At 36.0% G+C, this 18,838-nt stretch overlaps 1 pseudogene across 1 annotated transcript; it reads right to left on the bottom strand.

The window, feature by feature from the left end:
* Window positions 1-16,890: 16,890 nt before the first annotated feature.
* Window positions 16,891-18,375, bottom strand: LOC137718287 (U-box domain-containing protein 27 pseudogene; annotated as a pseudogene). The gene has a single exon (XR_015956461.1). The product of XR_015956461.1 is annotated as a U-box domain-containing protein 27 pseudogene (transcript).
* Window positions 18,376-18,838: the final 463 nt, after the last annotated feature.

Below are 18,838 nucleotides of genomic sequence, written 5' to 3'. Positions count from 1 at the left end.
GCAAGTATGTGCCAATACCACCTGAACTTCCAATTTTCAAATTTTATCACCTGGACTCTCCTAACTATTGAAATTTGCCATCCCTTTTGCCGTTAAAATATGTCACATGCCCCTCATGTAGTGGGATATTCTTGTCAATTTACTTCTTAGGGCTCGTTGGAATCAATTTGTACGAAGGCGAAAGGTATTTTGCTTGTAACGGCGTTGGAGTTAGGCAATGAAGAGAAAGAGAGAAATTGATTTTGGCAAGGGTTGTTGAAGAATTGAACTGAAAATTGTGCAAAAATCTAGTCTTTCGTTTACAATGAGTTTTCAAGATAATTTTTTTGTAGGTTAGCAAGTGGGTGTGTGGTGAATCTTAATTTATTCAAATATTAATGGTTTGTCCCTAGCGAGGATCATTTCTCTAGGAAGAACCAATACAAAGAATTTCATATCCCTTCTAAAGTTGTTCTATTTCGCCTGGTATTTTGTAGGAATAAACGATATATACAAATAAAGTGGAGCATCCATCTTTTTTATTCTATAAAAACTAATAAAAGAGACTTTCAAATGACTAAATTTAATTACTGAGATGTCTCTTAGTAGTGACTTCTTGTTAAATTTTGATTTGGAATAGAGTACCGAACAAAGTAATTTGTTCTATGTAAGACATAAAATATAAAGTAGTTTCGTTTAGGAACTTATAATTGAAATATGAATACACTAGGTTGCACAATAAAATGGTTTTTGCGTCAATTAAAGCCCAGAAAGAGGTTTAATAAGATTTAAAGGGTTTGTTAAGCGCCTCACGGCAATATCATAATAGATTCGAACACTTGCCCTATAAACTTCTAGATCCTATTTGCTCTAGTGAATAACTAAAGAAAATAGATGGATGGGAGATGGAAGAGAAAGAAAACTAAGTCTAAACATCTCTCATAAATTCACTAATTACTTAATTATTTAAGGGCAAAATAGATGAAAGTAACTTAAGTGGTAGGTTCCAGCAGTTAAGAGAGTGCAGATGGTAAAAATTAAAAATTAAAAGTTTAGTTGGTATTAATGCACTTGCTTACAAGTTTAGATGGTACTTGCACAAAAAACTCATTGAGTAAAGAATAAACCGGAACGTGTTAATGTAGAGGATATAATACTTGTAACCCTATGAGAATAATACAAAATTTTGACTAGTAGGTTAATGGTATGTAATACAAAGTACTCCAAAAAATAAATTCATAAAGCAACAATAACAACAACAACAAAGCATTTTCCCACTAAGTGAGGTTAGTTATATGAATCCTAGAATGTCATTGGGCTCAGTTTTGTGATTCATTATCATAAGGATTCGACATAAGATAGGAGTGCCGGTTGTCGCCTTCCCCCTACTCCTTTATCCGGGCTTGGGACTGGCAATGTAAGATAAACTTACACCGACGAAAAATAAATTGATAAAACTAAAAATAGAAAATCTAGCAATATTAAAAATCAAATTCAACAACTACACTAGCATAACAGGCCGTTCAACAAGGAGATTCCAAAAATTGCGTAGGCTTGGTTCAGTCAAGCAGCCGAGTATTGAAAACAAAATAGCGTTACTAAAGGTAATTATATTGAAACACATAATTGGTTGAAGATTACAAGCCATTTCAAATAAGAACAATTTATTATTTTAATTTAGATATTTAGTTTTATAGATTTTTTATATTTTTTTATAACAATTTCTAATTAATTGTTTATTGTCCCTATCAAGGATCATTTCTCTAGGAAAAACCAAACAGAGAATTTCATTGTATCATTTCTAAGGTCGTTCTATTTCATCTGATATTTTTGTAGGAAGAAATGATTTATACAGATAAAGTAGAGAATCCATTTTTTTTCTTCTATTAAAACTAATAAAAGAAACATTGGAATGACTAAATTTAAATACTGAGAAATCTCCTAGTAATGACTTCTAGTGAAATTTTGATTTGAAATAGAGTACGAAATAGAGTGATATGTTCTTTGTAAGCCCTAAAGTATAAAGTAGTTCCGTTTAGGAACCTATAATTGAGATATGAATGCACTAGGTTGCACAAAAAATGGTTTATGGGAATTAAAGTCCAGAAAGGGATTTTATAAGATTTAAAGGATCCGTTAAGTGCCTCACGACTATGTCATTATAGATCTGAACATTTGCCCTGGATCAACTTCTAGGTCATAATTGCTTTGGTTAATAACTAAAGAAAATAGATAGATGGGAGATGGAAGAGAAAAAACTAAGTCTAAATATCTCTCATAAGTTCACTAATTACTTAACTATTTATTGGCGGGTCTCTTTGTATGTGTTGTCTAGAAAGAGGAGGACTCAATGACTATTCGTTCCCCGAAACCAGAAGTTCAAATTTTGGTAAATAGGGATTTCGTAAAAAACTTCTTTCAAGGAATGGGCTAGACCGAGTCTTTTCTCAAGAACAATAGCTAAGGGACCTGATACTACCACTTGGATCTAGAACCTACACGCTGATGCTCACGATTTTGATAGCCATACCAGTGATTTGGAGGAGATCTCTCGAAAAGTATTTAGTGCCCATTTTAGACAACTATCCATCTTCTTTCTTTGGCTGAGTGATATGTATTTTCATGGTGCTCGTTTTTCCAATTATGAAGCATGGCTAAGTGTTCCTACTCACATTGGACCTAGTGCCAAGGTGGTTTGGTCAATAGTGCATCAAGAAATATTAAATGGTGATGTGGGCAGGGTTTTCAAGGAATACAAATAACCTCTAGCTTTTTTTTTTCAGATTTGGCTAGCATTTGGAATAACTAGTGAATTACAACTCTATTGTACTGCAATTGGTGCATTCTTCTTTATTACCTTAATGATTTTTGCTGGTTGGTTCTATTATCACAAAGCTGCTCCGAAGTTAGCTTGACTCTGAGATGTAGAATCTATGTTAAATCACCATTTAGCATGGCTACTAGGCCTTAGTTCTCTTTCTTGGACGGGGCATCAAGTACACATACCTTTAGCAATTAACTAATTTTTAAACACTGGAGCAGATCCTAAAGAGATTCTGCTCCCTAATAAATTTATCGTGAATCAGGATCTTTTGGCTCAACTTTAACCTAGTTTTGCTGAGGGAGCGACCCTTTTTTCACCTTGAATTGGTCAAAATATGCAGAATTCGTTACTTTTTATGGAAGATTAAATCTAGTAATTAGATGTCTTTGGCTGACGGATAAGACACACCATCATTTAACTAATGTAATTATTTTCCTCGTAGCGGGTTACATGTATAGGACAAACTGGGGAGACTTAGAAGGGTGATATAAAATTAGTCTATTTACAGCATCATATCCACAGTTATCGCATTCATTATAGTAAAAAGCTCCAACTCTGTATCAAAGTCACAGTTGTCACTATCCTCGCTATCATCAATATCTTCACTATCATTAATAAAGAAACTCTTGGGCTTGTTAGCTAAGAACTTGTTTTGAAATACTCTAATGAAAGGAAGATAAAAGTTTGTTGCTAGGTATTTGACCAAATAGGATCGTCTAGTTCCTATAGAACCTATCACTAAAATACCCCTAGTGAGAGATAGGGGCTAAGCGGAGTGAAAAGTGTTTTCCATGAGATGGAAAATGAAAACTATTAGCCCTACATGAGGTTTGTGTATAAGTGATTGTGATATCTGTCTTTTAACCCTACATGAATGGTACTTTTTTGCTGAAAAAAGATCAATGCAAGCGCAAGGTTTCGCCTTTTGTTTTAGTATGTTTTATCATTTTTCAGATGAGGATAATAACTTTACCCATCGCCCTTACTCAATAATAACAAAAAAAAATAAAAAATAGTTATATTTTTTTATTTTAAAGAAGAGGTCGTTGAAACTAAACTAATTGACGATGTTAAAATTTTTATTATAACCTTTTAAACCATTATTTGGGATTTTAGAAATTATTATCACTATATAAATTCCTTAAATCCGGTTAAATCAATAAAATCCCCGTTTACATTTTTAGGTAGTTATATGACGAATGTGCAAACTTTGACGATCTATTTGAAATTTTCTACATCTTCAACAATGTTTCAAACCCCACAACAAGATACAATTTGCCAGTCTAAAAAACTAAAACAAGAATTCAAAAGATAAACCATGTACAATGTACTTAAACAAACTCCGAATGAATGAAATCAAAACCTACATAATCCATCTAATGGCCAATACAATACTAAAGTGAAACGTGAAAGAATCTAAAGAAAATGTATCCAAAAAATTAAAATTAGTAAAACCAATACTTCGCAATTACCATACTAAAATCCAATGTCGGATGTGTACTTTCTAATTAAGTGGTCAAATGAAAACTGCAACGGAACTACAAAAGCCACCAATACGAAACTGTCACAAAAAATTTATGATTGTGCACGAGTAGAAATCCTGGTTGTGTGAGCTTCACTTGTATTTTCATTCTCATATATTTGGTAAACAGAATAATCAAATAATAGACAAGTAAATTTCCCATAAAAATAAAACTAATATCATTAGTAATCAAGAATCGAGGCAAAAGAGCACATGCACAGGGACATTAAGACAACTATACGCCAATAATATACAATTCCTGTGTTATATTTAAGCACGTACCTGAGTACCTCACTTAGGGCTTTGTAAGATTTATCTTTATACCCAAAAAGAATTTACCCAGACCAACCATATACACATGCCCTCTTGTTATTTTCCATTCGGACTTTTGGAATTTAACGAGCAATGCACATTCTCCAGTTCCTATAGTTTAGTGCTTATTATCCTATATGGAAGATTCACTAATGTGTAGAATTTAACATGAGTTTTACGTTAAAATTGGAGATGCTCATTTATAGTTAGCCTGACGCTCTTAGTAGCTTACATGGATTCACTATTGTCTATGGGAGTCCCACCTGATCAAGCAATACATAAATCAATTGTGCATAATTAGGTTAGTTTTTCCTTTTTAATCGTATGGTGATGTAAGGTTAGATATTATATATAAGAGAATTTTAACTAATGATATATTCATACCACTCAATAGCTTCAGTAAAGAGCTCCTTAAACCTTAATTTCATGATATGGTGTAAGTTGTTTTTTTTTTTTTTTTTTTTTTTCAAAGATAGAAATAGATTAAAGCCGAATAGAAAGGTTTACATCTTGGGTCTCCCACAAGAAAAAGCAGCACTTCTCTTGGACAAACTTGTCTTTGATAAGGTTTGTTGTTGCATCCTTCGCCATTCGATTCCTGAACAGCTGTTTTACATTCTAACAAAATGTTACTTGTGTTAACATCTTTGACGACTGGGAATCTGTGACCCACAAAGTATTTTGATATACGTTTATATCATGTATTGCTCCACTGGTATTTAGTCTCTTGGTGGAGATTGTCCTGCTCCAGCATACGATTCGTTTCCAACTAATACATAATTACATATATATATGGTCCTGGAGATCATGAAGATCAACCCCCTTTATTAATGTTCGTCGGAAGATAAAAGTGACTATTATTGAGAGCATGTGATCATATATTTTGCATACCTAATGGATGATTATCCTTGTATGTTTCTTTTTCTTTTTCTTTTTAAAATTTTTGAGATTATTATAAACGAGAAAATCCTGTAACAAATGAAATAAGAACACGTGTACAAAGTAATAAATTTGTGTTGATGAATTTAGGGTTACAATCTCTTTACAACTTTTGATCCTCTGGTTTTATCTCCAAGGTGAAAGAATGTGTGTTGATGATTGTGGGGTCACAATGCCCTAATCTCAAATGAACGAATGCCTCAAGGTTTTGGCTTGTGGGGATGGAGGAACTGGCACATGTAGGGGTGCTCTGTGGTTCTTCACAAGTGTGATGAAAAATGCAGAGAGTTTTTTTTTTTTAATCTTTTGAGTGTGTTGGAATTTAGGGGGTTTGGGAGCTTGAGCGTTTGCGTGTTTGGATGAATTTTGACCCCTTTGTTTATCTTGGAGTCTTATATTTATAGCTCTCTGAGTATTGCCTATGGCTAGATTTGGCCTTAATTGTGGACTTGATTAATTGATGAAAGAACCAAGACTTGATTTAAGGCTTGGTTCGTGATTTGACTTCATCAATTAATTTGTTTGATTTAAATTAAATAATAATAACGATAATTCTTTAACTATTTTCCACCAAATGTCACCTCGTGACCCTTAGTGACTCGTTCGGTTTTGATGAGTCACATGTCATGTGTACAATTTGTGAGACTCATGCCACGTAAGCCCTGGTATGTTGAAATTTAATGTGCTGGTGAACATTTATTTCACCGAAATTTTGATGTCTCCAATTATATGTTGTAATTTAAGTGAATGATAGATCTTCTATTTTCAATCTTGGTCATTCATATTTGTATTATTCATAATTTTGTGATTACAGGTGAACATTTTACCAGAGATTACTATTGTATCAATCTACCGTTGTGTGATTCTTGTTGAAGTATATACTCGAATTGAAGAATCAAAATAATTTTAAATATAAAGGAGACAGACAAAAAGGATTAGAGACTACTCAATGAATTTAATATAAAAGTTTTCTTTTGAGTTATTTGAGGTCCAGGTACTTGGGATCCTATAAATGAATACATGGTCTCTCTGGATCCCATTGAATTTCATGGATTTTACCTTTCATTCCACTTCCAATTTCTATGTTAATTGGAGGAGTGTTGGAGCTACACCAAGAAAGTCAATCTTGAGAAGAAATCTTTCAGGATAAGATCTGAATATTTAGTTTTATCTATACAATAAATTGGCAATGTCACTCATTATAACTATCTAAATTAAACGATATACATCCAAATTAATAGTGAATCCATGGGCAATGGAATGATGGAAGAAGTAATCTAAAAGAGTTAGACTACATAGACCTTCTTTATAACCATAATGTTAAAGAGGTTCCTGGCCATAGTATTATCAGAGGGACATTGATAATCTGGATAGACTAATACGTACTATGTCTACTTCAATTGGAAGGATGGAAAGTATCAAACCATTCATATAGGGACACTAAAACAAATATGTCGGTGCCTATTAGGGGGATGAGTCCACTGAATACAATCAAACTAGAGTACTTGCTTGTAGTTCTACATACATGTCAAGTAAGTAACTTAACTAGTTGGAATAATGTGAGTAGTCATTTGACCTGAGACATCATAGTTGTTTTGAGGATACCTTGTTGGTCATTTCACAATGAGACGTGACCACATCGCATCTTGGATGTTGGATGTGTTCTATGCATTATTGGTGTCGCTGATTTATTCTAAGAGACATGTGAATCTTATCCTTAGTATGAAAGGATGGATACTCTAAGATATGATTCAGGAATCTTTTGCTGAAGTATCAAGCGTGATAAAGGAAGGCATTCATATGCATCTGAAATGAATCATATAAGTTAGTATGAACACCTTAGGGGTTTGACATACAGTAACCATACCATGACAATGTGATTGAGAGTATTGAATTACCGAAGGATTTAATCGCATTGTAATTGCAACTAAATAAGTTCTCCAACCAATTCTACATCAGCTTGGGTGGCCATGACATATGGCAAGATGTTACTCGTGACTTGTGGATGATTAATTAAGTAATCATCAGACTAGAGGGAGAATGAAAAGTGAGTTTTAATTCACTAAGTGATTGTATGTACATCGATACACTCTTCTGGTAACATAACTAAAGGATGATGGAACTGATTAATTAATTAGATTATATAAGTGATATCATTAATTAGAAAGTCTAAACTAATCCTAGATGCAACGAGACAACGCTACTGGGCTTAAGAGAAGCTCGAGTCCTTTCAGGCACATTGGGGCAAACCCATTGTGCTTTTTATTCAAGCATGAGATGAGTTGAAATAAGAAAAACGCCAGCTCAACACAAAGAGAGGTCGACTATTAGTGTAAGAAAGAGAGGGAGAAAAGCTAAAGGTTAGGCTTAGTTCTCTCTCCCTATGAAATGGGAGTTATTGTGAAAAAGTTTATTTCGGTTTTTGTGTGTGCATCTTGCCTCAAAGAGAAAAATATCATATCTCTTCCCACAAACTAGAACCAACCACCATAGGGAGAATGGACCTAGCTTTCTCTCATCTTTTTGGTTATTCCTTCATCCATCTCACTGCAATCTGCCCATTTTGCCTTAAAAAGAAAAACACCCTCACTCTAACCACACAATAGAACATGCTACCATAAGGGGAAGGGAGCTAGCCTTCTCTTCTCTTTTTGGTTATTCTTTCATCCATCTCACTACATTAGTGGGTATGGATCTTTAGAGGCCTTCAACTTTGAAGGTTGAACGAGAATCAAGGAGATCCAAGCTTTTCAAGATGGAGGAACAAATGAGTGAAACTAGGAGGAGGGAGTTCCAAGAGAAAAGAACTTGGAGGTGGTCAATCATTGGACTTAAGTCTAGGTCCAAAGGTATGAGATACAGATCCTTCACTTTGTTCTTCAATATGTATCTTTGATGCATCAAGTATGAACCTATGCTTCTTGAAGGCAATTTGCATGACTATAGCTTTGATTAATATGCTTCCATTGCTTATGTATATACCTTTTGAAATGCATATGCATGCTAGTCACTAGAAATCCTATATAAATCTCCATATACTTTGATGTGTCTTTTTGGATTTGATGGTTTGAAAAAAACCACCAAGAAATATTATACTTTGGTGGTTTTTCAAGAGTCAAGGGTTACACTTTGATGTGTCATTTTGGATTTTATGTATATGGGTTTGATTTTTATGCATGAAATATTATTTCTTCATTCTAGATATGTATATCTTTAGTTGTTCAAGAGTTGGGAAATGTGTTTCAAGAGTTAAACAAGTTTTGTATGCAAAAGAGTTGGATGCATGAATGAAGATTAAGTTTGTGAACAAAATGTTGAGGCTTATTATATTTTTTATACTATATTGGTTTGGGCCATTTGGGTTCGGGTGTTGTTGTAGCTTGTTTTGGTACACACACTTATAAGCTTGAAAGCCTAGACCTCATCACCTTTGTTTTTGGTTTGAAAAAGCACCAAGTTCAAATTTTGAAATTGTTTTCATAGCTTTGTTATTGTAGTTGATAATGTTCTTGTTGCATTCTTCAATTTTTTTTATTATTTTTATTATGGGTGTTAGTGTTTTTTTAGAATCACACCATCCCAAGTAAACTAGGGAATCTCACCCATATAAGACAAAATAGAACAAAAGGTGATGAGGATATTTCTTTTTGAATAAAATGGGTGTTTTATTACCCTAGAACCAGCCATTATTTTTGAAGAGCCCCACGTGAATTCTTTTGCAATTTTAAAAAGCATAATGTTTAGTATTTGAGGTTTGACCCATGACTTTTCAATTTTTTCATTTTAGCCCCACCGCACCAAAGAACAAAATGTTTGATATTTTATTTTATTTGCAGTTTAAATTCATCTTATAATCAGACCCATAAGTACTCAATTCAATTGTTTATGTTGCATCCATTTCAATGATTTAATTTGATTAAGTAGTTAGAAGATGGTTACTTATGGACTTGTGCCTTAAATGATAATTAAGTTATGGGATTGACTACTAATTCAAAGAGTTTGAGCCATGCGAATGTGTTTTAATTATCAATTCAATTTGGACCACAACATGTTAAATGTTAATCTCTCTCTCTCTCTCTCTCTCTCTCTCTCTCTCTCTCTCTCTCTCTCTCTTTGTATATGTAATTTGTAAAGTACAAATCGGTTTGTAATTCTTATTACTTTTATAACCCTTTCAACTAGTTGATTCCCTTTAGTGCTAGTCTAGATTTTCTTATACTATAGGTAAGAAGGAACATTAAAATGGGGAGTCATGAGATTAAGATTTGTTGGGTAAAACGCCCTAATTAGCAATGAATGATTTCATTTCCAATGGTTCAATGATAACTCATATATTTCATGCATTTATACCATCCATTTCTAATCTCTTTGTGATGTTTTTGACTTAAACTAGTTGCATTTTACCTTATTTTTGTTAATGTGTAGTTACATGTACTTTAGGATCAATTTGAAGGCAAAAGAAGTGAAAACATGTCATTTTTGGAGTTGACCCTTATTCAAACGTGGAAAGAAGTTTAGTGGCCTATTTTGAAGCCCAAATAAAGAATCCAAGATGAATCTGGCTTGTTAGAAGACCAGGAACAAAATAGGAAAGGAATTGGGATATCTAGCCTGATTTGGAGGTGCCAAATAAGGCAAAAACATGTAAACTAAAGGCTAAGTTGCTGGGATCACTTTGGAATATCTTGCAGCCCATTTAGCATATAAATACTAGGGTTTCAGATCACTTTTACAGAAGCTCCCCCTTGAAGGCGCCCAGAGCTCTCTCTCTCTCTTCTCTTTCTTTAGCCTTTCTTTCAGAAACAAAACCCTATTTCCCTTCACCATCCGCTACCACCGAACAAACCACGCAATCGTGCTGTACTTGGAGAAGTTCAACATTAAAATTGCCTTAAGGGGGTTTCTTCTATGAACTTTAATTTCATTCATGTTGTTCTTGATATTTATATATATTGTAATCATGTTGTGTAATTAAGTTCATAGCTGGGGAATTCGATGTAGCCTTGCAAACCTATTCTATGTTATTAAGTTAAAGTATTCAAATTACCAATTTGTGTTCTTATTTCATTCACTAATTTTATAGTATAATTTGTTTGTTAATCTTAATGTTTGATCACCATTAAGGCTGCTTATGAATTATTTGATCAAGGTTATAGTACACATCATGCTTAATCTTGGTGGACATGTGAATGAATGAAAAAACTACTATGCATATATCCTGCCATGTGATTTCTTTGGTTCCTTGAAGTTTTCTTGTTCTTAATGGATTCTTACTTGCTAATCTAAGTTGAACATTACAACTAGATTGCAGATTAGGAGTACTTGATACAACCACACATCAAATGGATGATCATAAATAAGTAAAATGAACCTTAGTTGCAGCTTGGAAAGTTGAATGTGTCTTGACTTAATTTTCATGGAATTGACTTGTAATGGTGAAATCAGTATCCCTAGTTCCATTCCCAACATTTTTGAATCAATCTATCGTTCATCTTTATCTTGTCCTGCATTTTACGTTAGTTTAGCTTTCAAAACAAAAATCTAAATTCAGTTTTCATTTTCATTGCTTAGTTAGGGTTCACATAAATCTAGTAATTTGTAGAATTCTAATTAGTCCCTGTGGTTCAACACCCTTACTTGTGCCATTATACTATCCTTATATTTGCACTTGAAAGGAACACAACACTCAATGAAAAATGTTTAATTAAATTGATTGAAAACGCGTAATTAAAAACGATACTACTGTTAAAGCTCAAAATTTAAATACATAATTGAAACATAATTAAATCCGAATACATAACTTATACAAGAAAGACTTAAATTTAAATATTGTTATACGAAACATTAATTTAAAACTACTATTTGGATGATCCTGGTCCATTCCACAAGACTTCATAACGCCATCGATTATAACCTCCCTCCAATGCATTATCCATCAACTTCATCAACTGTTCATTCGTATCATCATCAAAAGTATACTTACACTAATACACATATATGCAAATAATTAATTCCAACATATAACTAAAAATTTCACAAACTTAATTATTAATCCATCAACAATAATATACTTACTAATACTTCATCCATCACAGTCTTCTTCACATTCCCGAGCACATCTTCCCAAGAACGCCACTTAGCAGTGGGACAATTATTCCCCATGGCTATAGCAATTGCATGCGCAAACTCAAAATGATCCCTTAACTTATGCGGGTTGGCATCGCGTACACTCTCATCCTTGTTCTTATCCGCCATCCTAGCACAAAACAGAATTTTGAAGAATAAGGATAATAGAATTGTGAAGAATCAGGACAACAGAAGTGCATATTTATAGGTAGGTTAGGACATTTGCGCGACCAAGCTTTTGTCACTCAAACACCTATATTAAATGCGGTATTAATTCCTCAGATTTACCTGCAGTAAATGATCAAAACTGATAGGCACTTATGAGACAAATTATTGGTCATGCAAATGCCACTTTTCGTCGCGCAAATTTTTCGCGCAAAACAAAATTAATCCGCGTTTTCTTGCTGGCTTTACGTGACGCCAACATTTATTTGTCGTGCTAACTGTTCTTGCATGACGAAACTCTTCATCGCGCAATTTTTTTTCTCCTATATTTCTATTTTGCGCGACGAAGAGTATTTTTGGTCGTGCAAGTACATTTTGAGCGACGAAATATTCTTTGTCGTGCAAAATATCGTCGCACAAACTCTTTTTTCTACTAGTGTTTATAGTTTAAGCACAGATGGGACCAGGTGGACACTCACAGGTTATAAGCTTAACAAACAAAGATCTTAAACCCTTAGTAGACTGGGGATATAGACTAAAATGAAATGGACTCAAATATGTTAGTGGTTCACCCCTTAAAATTGGGCTACGTCTACTGTGATGCACGAATTCTATTGATTGCAAGACTAAAATAGCGCTCGGCTAATACACATAATCTCTCTTTCTTCTCCTCTGACCCAAGTATTCGGGTCTTCACCCCTTTATATAGACTCTCAGGGAACCCTCATGTGTAAGGTCTTCTCCACTAGGCAGTTATTATGCCACCTATGTAGACTAGCCTACTAGCAATTTTTCACCTGCCAACCATACATTTGGCTGTGAAGTGATAGGTGTCTACTCAAGCTTAAAGGCATTCTTAGAGTAAAGTGCGCCATTCTTCTCGGTCGGTCTAGGTTATCTAATCTAGTCTCTCCGAGCACCTTTCCAACTCACTTTGTGTCCTATCTTGGGTCCCTCTAGTTGACTTTAAGTCACTAAGTAACACTAATGGCATTTAAGTAGTTCTCCCCTTGGAAACCTAAGCCATAAAGTTGTCAGTCTACCCACTTGTTCTTGTCGGTCAACATTTAATGCATATCTTGGTTGCCTTCTTGTGCTTCGGCGTGTTCCATCCCATGCTTCTTGAACCCTAGGATTCTTGGTCTATTGGGCCTTCATAGCTTGGCCTTGGGTTTTCTGATGGCTTTCTTTCAACTTGGTACCTTCATATAGGCCTAAAAGTGCCTCAAATTAACAACTACCTTCCCTATATCATTTTCAACAATGTTGGCTCGTTGTTGAATTAACCTTATAAATCATAGTCATTCAAAGAGCCTAAGATAACTATAAGTCCGAATTCCAAATGAATGCAAAAAAATTTATATTGATATGTTTTCACAAACAAATAGTGGGAGTGTCATACACTACTAAACTAAAATGAACTTAATTAGTAGTTATATATATCTCCAATATTTGAAAATTGCTTTGATATAGATTTGTTTTATTGAAAAAAAAATAGTGGGGATGTCATATCTACTAACTTCATTTAATTTTGGACTAGTGGTTGTAATAGGACACAATTTATTTTAATGTGATTAAATCAATAAAATAATGAGACTTCAACCAATATCCAATATTAAGTTGCAGAGGTGCTTTGAACACTACTTCGTGGCCTTCCACTATGGTAGACTCTAATTGTTTATGACTTATGTTAGAATCAGATTTGTGCACCCTCGTGTGTGGATGAGATGAGCCCAGAGTGCTCACACCTTGCTGTAGATTCATTGGAGCGAGTGAAAAATCTCGTCACACAAATGGAATTTCATATTAAAGGAAGTACTAATCACATGAATTGATTGTTAGCGTTGTTCAAAAAATCCCCGCCTAGGCGCTAGGCGGCTAGCCACTGTCCCGATTAGTCCCTAGGCATTTGAAAATTAAGAAAGAGCGCCTAGACCTACTTAGGCATCAACCTAGCCTGCTTAAACCTTCCTAGGCCGTGGTTCTAACTTAGAGAGAAAATCGATAACTTTCATTTTGCATTTTATTTTTTTCAATAAAATGTAAGAGACTTGTTGAATACTTGGGTGAATACTCATTATATACTTGTTCTCCATGTTTTAAATATTTCCTAATACTTTATAATCTATATATCATTTTATTTTGCAATTTATGTATACAAGTAGGTGTTTTTATTTATTATAAATAGGCATTTTTATACAATATATAATAAATTACTTAAATCCGTCTAGGCCCGGCCTAGCTGCCTGGGTGATAAGCCTCAGCCGCCACCGGACTAGAGCTTAGTGCCTTTTAGAACCTTGATTGTTAATATGCAAGGGCGGAGCCAAGTACAAGGCTCGCCTAGGCTATAAAAATATTAACTTTTAGGTTAGTTTATGATTTTTAATTGTCATATTTCACATAAGAAATGAAATTTTTTTATTAGTAATCCTATTTTTAAGAATAATAAGAGCTAATAGATGTTAAATAAACTCATCACTTTAACCAATATTATATTTAATAGTAATAAATTAAAACTTCCATATCACAAATGGTTCCTTATTTTATTCACTTGACAGTTTTGAAGGCTAGAAACCTAGAAAACATAGCATAAAATTCTTGCTTCAAATTACTACATTCAAGTTTTTACTATTATATAACTTTATGTAGGCAACATAGGATTAAAAACTTGATTTCGTAGTAATAATTTTAACTTACCCCACTCACCGAGTAATTTCTGGCTACGCCATTGTTAGTATGGTACTACAATGATCTCAAGGTCGAAGAAAAGTTTGTATAAAGTATACAATGAAACATACTTTGAAATATTGGAAACTGCGTCAAAAGGTGTTACTAATGGACAATGTTCATCTAAACCAATGATTGATTCTAAACCATAAGGTCGTCAGTAGTACACTGTGACTTAATAGGCGATAGCTCAAGCCACAAAATCAAAGTCTCATCGAAGTATTTTAACACATGGAAGTGACAACATTGTATGTTTTGGAACAAGAAATAATAAATCTTTTTGTTGGAACTAAGTCTGCGCATAGTGGAGGAATCAACCTGTGAGAACAAAGACCAAGAGAGATCATGAAACCAAGCACCAGGGAGAGTGTGAACGAAAATTCGGGAAGAACTAAGTTCATTAAGCAACATAATACATGCAGTTAACAATTAAATGGCGGAAGCATGTTTCTATGCACTTTAAAACAAACTGAATCCATGAAATTCAAAGCCTAGTAGTTGTGGTGAACCAAGAATCAACTCAAATCTTAAAGAAAGGAGTTGAGAAACTTTTATACCTTTGAAGCACCTCTTTGCTTAGCAAAGAATATTCACCCATGTGAGGGCCTTCTTTCCTTTGTCTCCTTACTCCTTGGATTCATGGATGTGGATGAAGGAACTTCGCTTCTTGGCTCCATGACTTCTTGGATATGGATGGAGGAATGGGTTCTCCAAAAGTCCTTAAAGTTGGAGACTTATAAGTTCCGACACCAAGGATGGTTGAGGAAGAAGATGAGTGACCATGGAAGAACAAAATGCTAGCAATGTTCTCCCATGGTGACCGGCCTCTCTAGAGAGAAAGAGAAAGCTTGTGTTCTCTCATCTTTCTTCTAAGAAAAACCCTTATGAAGAAAAGGCTATAAGGATACTTTTATACCTACCTTCATTGGAGTTTCAAACTTGTAATAAGTCCAAAAACACTCCCACTCTAAGCATGCCGGACTCCCTATTGAGTGGGTTAATTGCCCATTTTGTTTTAGTTGTCACACAACTTAAACCTTATGTGCCTTGTGGATCAAAACCCTTTTGAGTCCCGAAACCCAAAACTAACTTAAGGCCAAAACGAACCTTTCGTTCTTGATTAATTAACATTTAATTAATCCTTGCCATATACAATTAAACTATTTAAATGTCTTCACTCATCTTCGTTATTTCCTTCGATCATTACCTTACAAGGGGTGTGATCCACTAGGTTCCTTTTAGCGAGGCAATAGGTGATTAGAACTCTTACTAAGTGATTGTGAATTGAAACTTTTCATTCTCCCTTTAATGATTTCCACAAGCCACGAGTGACACCTAACAGTACGTCATAGCTACCCAAGCTAATCAGAAGAGGTTGGAGAACCTATGCAGTTTGGGATTACAATGCAGTATGGTCTTTTTCTAATACAATACTCTTGATCACATTGTTTGGTTTGATAGTTTATTCATATTTACCATCCAATGTGATTCTCTTATCTATATGATTACCTTGAATGTGATTTTGAAGGTTAAAGAGCTCTTATTGTGCATTCACATGCCTCTATAGTTAAGTGGCTTAATCCCAACTATTGCCGTGAACACCCTATGATGGAGTGCCTTATAAGAATTACAGTAGTCCACCAGGACCTTCCTCTTCAATCCCGTGACCCATCTCTTCATTTTGAAGGCCCTCATCCTCCCCATATTCACAGCACTCGGGAACAAAAGCATAACATCCTTATGCAAACTGAAATTGATGTCATCATCGACCAGAGTATCCTCAGGATAAAACAAAGGTTCATCCTCAAATACCTTGTCAATGATGGAGCAGCCATCATCAGCGTCCTCCTCAGGACAAACATGACCCTCCAATCTTCTCCTGCCGTAGTAAAACAAATATCGAACAATTTTTCACCTCTCACTAGAATAGGATTATCTTCGTCCTCGTTAACTATTATAACCCTTTTCAATGCAAACCTAAGGTCCACCTCAAGCAACACCTTGATAAACAGCCCGTCCGAACCCGATGTAATCTCATCCACTCTGATCACTCTCCCACAAGCTTAGTGACTACATCCACGTAATTGAATTGAGTAGTCCATCACTCCAGGTGAAAGATCTGCCTACAAACGTACCAGGGTCGATTCTCCATCACAAACTCCTCACCAATGAACTCCAGCGCAAACCACTTCCTACCAAACGGATCGAGATAAACCCTTTGTTCCTTTTCAGATTTTGAAGTAGGTGAAGCAATCCATAAATAAAAATATAAAAAGAATAAAACGAACACAAGTCTAAAAATAAAATTAATTTCTCCTTTGTATTGGACTAACAAAATTTGTGTCATTTACAATATCATTTCGTCTCTCAAATCTCAGAAGGGCATGATATGACTGGTCTTAGTATCATAACAAGAAATAACCGATTTCGAATTCACACGAAATATCTTGAGCAAATCGGCACACATTTGCCGAACTGCCGGCGAGCAATTACTTTGCATCAGCAGCAATATCCTGGTCAACCCATTCGCCCTCCCCACCGCCTCTTGCGCCGCCCTCTCCTTAAACAAATAGCACACGCTCCACAGTATCGTCACCGCGTGCTCCGTCGCCGCACTCGACACCTTTAGCAGCCTCTGCACGATCCCCGACACGCACTTCCCGTCCTCGCATATCTTCCCCCGCCCTTCCTTCACCGACGACACCGTTTCCAGCACCTTCAACGCCTTCTCCACCGTCGCCGTCGTGGAATTGGGGTCCCACAGCAACTTGGACAGCTGTTTCACTGCTCCCGAATAAACCAATCTAACCTTCACGCGCTTCGGCGTCGACAGGGCGATCAAGCACGAGAGACTCGCTTCGATGACCGTCGGATCCTTCTCCCGAGCCGTGGATTTCAGCAGTTGGTGTAAAAACCCATCTTTCTCGGCGATCAGGATCTTGGCCTCGGCGTTTACCGAGATTGATTCCAAAACCCCAGCCGATGCGATTCGAGAATTCACGTGTCCATGTTGTGCAATGAGGAGCAGCGACGCCAAGCAATCGCGGCCGGTCTTTTTCAACATCCATCTCGACAGCTCCTCCCGGTCTTGGATTTCGTCCTTCACCAAATCAATGATCATCACGACTTGTTCGAGGACGTCGATGTTTTTGTCTTCGTCATTGCCGCTGCCCCCGAGATATTCGACGAGGACTAGGATGAAGCCGTTGCTTTCGGCGAGGAATTTGCGATTGTCGTCGGACTCTCTGGCGAACCTGACAATCTTGGAAAGGGAATCGAAGGGGTCGGCGTCCATGTGGTGTATCAGGTGGCGGAGCAGGTCCTTGGGCGGTGGTGGTTGGAGGGGGGAAGAGGGTGGCGAGGAGGAGATGGAGTTGCGTGGGGGGAGGTGGAGGGAGTCGGACCAGATACGGATGAGGCGTTGCAAGGTGCGATTGGGGAGCAAGTCTTTGGTGTGGAGGAGTTGCATGGTGGCGGGGCATGTGTTGTTGCCGTCGTCGAGCCAGCGCTGGATGCTGGAGCGGTCGTAGGTGACGCCGGTGCAGAGGCTCACAGGGGATTCCATCACGTCCAGCGATATCGGGCACCGGAAGATGCTGGGCACGGGGATGTATTGGTCGTCGTCCCTCACCATCTCAGTCTCTGTCGACTGTCTCTGTCTTGTATTCGCTTCTTTCGGAATTTTTGGGTGGAGAGAATTCAAACAGACAGAGAAAGGGTGGATGGACAAGACAAGAGAGGTGTGGGTTTAAACAGGACAACAGAGAGAAATGAAGAAAAGGGTAACTAGTCAAAGGTACGCTGATGTCAGCCACTTTGCTTTACTCTGAATTTTGTATATTTTTAATAAAATATAAAATATTCTATCTCTTACTTTCTCACCCAAACTTGAGGCTTTGGTCTCTCCTGCTTGGTTCTTGGCTGCAGACTGACTGCAGTTTGTCTGATATTCTTTCGTGATATAATTCGGTGAATTTCTTATCTACATTCATGCAAATGTTTAGAAAAAAAATTAGAATTTTTTAAGTGCGTTCGTGATTAAAAAAATAACTTTTGCATGTGCATAAGCGAGTGTAAAAAAGCTAATAATATTATTATTAGATGACATTGTATTAATAATATGTGAATTGGCTCTTGCAGGTTGTAGCTGTATACAAGACTGTATGTAAACCATTCACAGTCGTTGGGTGAGTAGGAGTATGGATGATTAGGATCGACGTAGGGCTAGGATACGAGGGATG

The sequence above is a fragment of the Pyrus communis genome, chromosome 15 (assembly GCF_041283825.1).
Source record: "Pyrus communis isolate YQ-2024b chromosome 15, ASM4128382v1, whole genome shotgun sequence".
NCBI lineage: Eukaryota > Viridiplantae > Streptophyta > Magnoliopsida > Rosales > Rosaceae > Pyrus > Pyrus communis.
This window is presented reverse-complemented; position numbering and strand designations above follow the sequence as displayed.